This window comes from Apiospora phragmitis (assembly GCF_038363925.1).
Source record: "Apiospora phragmitis strain CBS 135458 chromosome Unknown utg000002l:1.0-5516284.0:1.0-5523493.0, whole genome shotgun sequence".
NCBI classification, from domain to species: Eukaryota; Fungi; Ascomycota; class Sordariomycetes; order Amphisphaeriales; family Apiosporaceae; genus Apiospora; species Apiospora phragmitis.
The window spans coordinates 1784013-1787440 of NW_027117400.1; positions in this window are offsets into that span (position 1 = coordinate 1784013).

Below are 3428 nucleotides of genomic sequence, written 5' to 3' on the forward strand. Positions count from 1 at the left end.
TAGCGACCCGCCGGCACCTTCCGACTAAAATTACTGTACAAGAACTGGAAGTTCGAACGAAAAACCTGCCGAATCTACTATAAGTAAAGCTATTAATTAATAAATCACTTAACCGAAGAGTAGTTCCGAGTAAGGAATTAATATTTTTAAATATACGATAATATTAAATAAGGCCCTTTTTTTAAAATAAGTATAAAACGTTCGTTTAAAACTAAAAAGAGGATAAAAAAGAGTTAGAAAATAACGAAAAGGAGTACGAATACCTCGATTTAGAAGATATATAATAAAATATTATTTATTTAATAAACGCCGCGTTCTAATATTAATTTATTAACGAGGATATGTATTTAAAAATTATTATACGGGCCGATTAATTTAATTTTAATAGCTTATATAGTTAGATTTATTAAAAAAAGCTTTAAAATATTAGTGTCGCCTTGTTTTTAATAATCGGAAAACTTTAAATAGAGGCTTATATACGAGAGAATTTAAACGTATAAATCGATTAAATTTTAAAAAGCGCCGAAATTAAGTTTAAAAATTTAAAGCCTATTTCGTTAATTAAAATAATTAATATATAAAATTTATTAAAAATAATAAAATATTATATTTTAAATATTATAACTTTTTTTTATTTTTATTATATAACGCTAACCGGTTTAAAACGTATTATAATAATATTTTTAATTTTATTATATAAAAAGACGGCGAAATACTTTTTATAATTAAAAAATAAGGACACCTGTTTTTTAATACCGGCCGTATAAAAACGACGTTATATTTTATTAAAAGATAGTTTTAACACTTTTATTAACGTTTTAAATACCCTCGTATAGAAAAGCTTTATACTCTTTTAAAGAACGCCGGCTATGACGATATCGACCTTACTATTCTCGACGAGATTTAAAAGTTTTATTCTTAATATTAAGCGTATAATCCGGCATTATAAAGATTTAAATTCTCGTTATAAAATAAATACGATTTTAATTACGAAATTATTATAAACATTATTTATATTAATAAATAAAACATACTTTATATAATCGATTCGAGTATATCTTTTTAAACGGTTATATTCCTATATTCGCTTAATATATAAAATATTTAAAATACCTTTTATAAATATTAAATATATATATATTAAGGATTTTTTAATTATATTTCGTATAATCCGGGTACGCATTTTTAAAAAGAATTTCGAAACTATATACGAATAATAAGAATTATTTATAAGTAAATACTTATCGAAGCTTATTAAATAATAAATAAAATTAAATAAGCGTATGTTTTATTATATAAAGCCTTCGATATTTTATAAAAGGTTTTCGGTTATTATGTAAATACCGAGATAATATTTTAAATAATAATTAAAGCTTTAAATAATACGGCTGGCCCCGATAATCTAATTCTTACCTTGCTCGTATTCGGAATATACCTTCGTATTAATAAGAACTTATCACCGTTACCGGAGATCTAAATATAAGGAGAAACCGTATAAAAAGTAATAAAAATATTTCGGAAAATACGTATAAATATTAATATTTACCGAGCTTTAAATAACCGGAATAAACTAGCTATTTATAATATTTTAATACTCTTGCTCCGGTATAAAGTCCTGGTTTAGCGGGAAAAAAAAGAATAAACCGAATTATATAAGATAACAGTTATCGAAAACTATACGATCTGGGTAAATACCTTAAACGGCTTAAAAGCCTTTCGAGTAACCTAAATTAAGCCGTATTACCGAGAAAAGGCCGAAGAACCGCGTAACGAGCCGGATATATAACTAGATCCGGAATAGCCGGCAAGTACCTTAAATACCGAACTAATAGCCGAGGAAATTACGGTAGCTCCTATATAACGCGGCCGAGAATAATTTAGAAAATATTTATTTCGGAACGCTCGAACCGCTATATTTCTTGTTTAAAAAAAAATAAAAGAATTATAACCTAGTAATTAAGTTTTAATAAAACGAGGTTATTACCTCGTCCGGATACCCGTTTGAAAAGTCTAATATAGAAAAGATTAATAATCTCGTTATACGAAAGGTTTTCGAATTTATTTAATTTAACCCGAATAAGTATACCAGCCGGAAAATTTTTAAAATATAGCTCGTATAAAAGATTAAGCGTAAAATTATAAAGTTATACAAAAAATTTAGGCTTATAATATAAAATTACGGAGATATAGAAAAAAAGGCTATTTTAACCTAGTTATTAATAATCTAGTGGATGAGCTAAAGACTTCTTTTAACCTTCGAACCGACCTTGATCCGAGATTTTAATATATAAAACGAGTTACGTAATATTATATAAGCGTATACTTAGTTATATAACAAATTAAACCGACTAATTTACATATATTTATTAATAAAGCTAAAGACTTAATACTTTAAAAAAACGCTATTTTAAATCGTATTACCCCTATATAAATTAATAAAGTTAAGATTTTATTAATTTAAAACGTATTATAATTATTATATATAAAATTTAAAAATAACCGTATTAATATATAACGTTTATTTATTATTTATTATAAAAAGACCGGATATTTTCAGCATTATAATAATATAAACCGACGATACATTTAGCTTCGCTATAACCCACTTTTCTAAAAAAAAGAGGAAGAAAAGCTAATAAAGGAATAATTCTATACAAAATTAAAGAATATTTTAACCGAAAACACGCCGATCGAGTTTAATAGAAGTAAAATTCGATTAAAATCGTACGATATTTTTTTTCGAATAAAAAAGACAGGTTAATTAATTAAAACTTATCGACTTAAAAATTATTAATAAAGGCTAGTAGTACGTCTCTTAACATACGAGAAGGGTATATCTCGTATTTATTTATTAGTTAAAAGCAGCGTACGACCTATTTACCGCCGCTTAAATATAAACCTTAAAGGATAAGGATATTAAAAACCTAAATATATAAATTAATTAATAAATCTAAAATTAGATACGCGGCTTAAAATATATCCCGCTTAATCTTTATTATATAAAGATATATATTTTTACCGATAATTCCTTCGCGAATAATAAAAACCTGACGTCCTAGCTTAGATATTTAATTATTTTAAGCTAAAAGCTTAGCCGTACGAGGGACCGTTTCGAAATTTAAGGCAATATTATTTATTAGAGCTCGACGAAATATAAAAGAATTACTCGAAGCGTATTAACTAACGAATTATACGGCATAACTTTTAATATCGATAACGGTATCGTACTTAATACTATATTAAAAAAAATCGTATAAAGCCTCGGATTTTAAAAAGTATTAATAATCCTTTATATAAACTTAAGATCACTTTATAAATACTTGGTTAAAGTAAGAATAACGAACGAGAAAAGACTGATAATCGATATCATATCGCTCTGAAAATTATACAAAAAAAGGGAGATCTCGGAAATCTGCTAGGTCGACGGC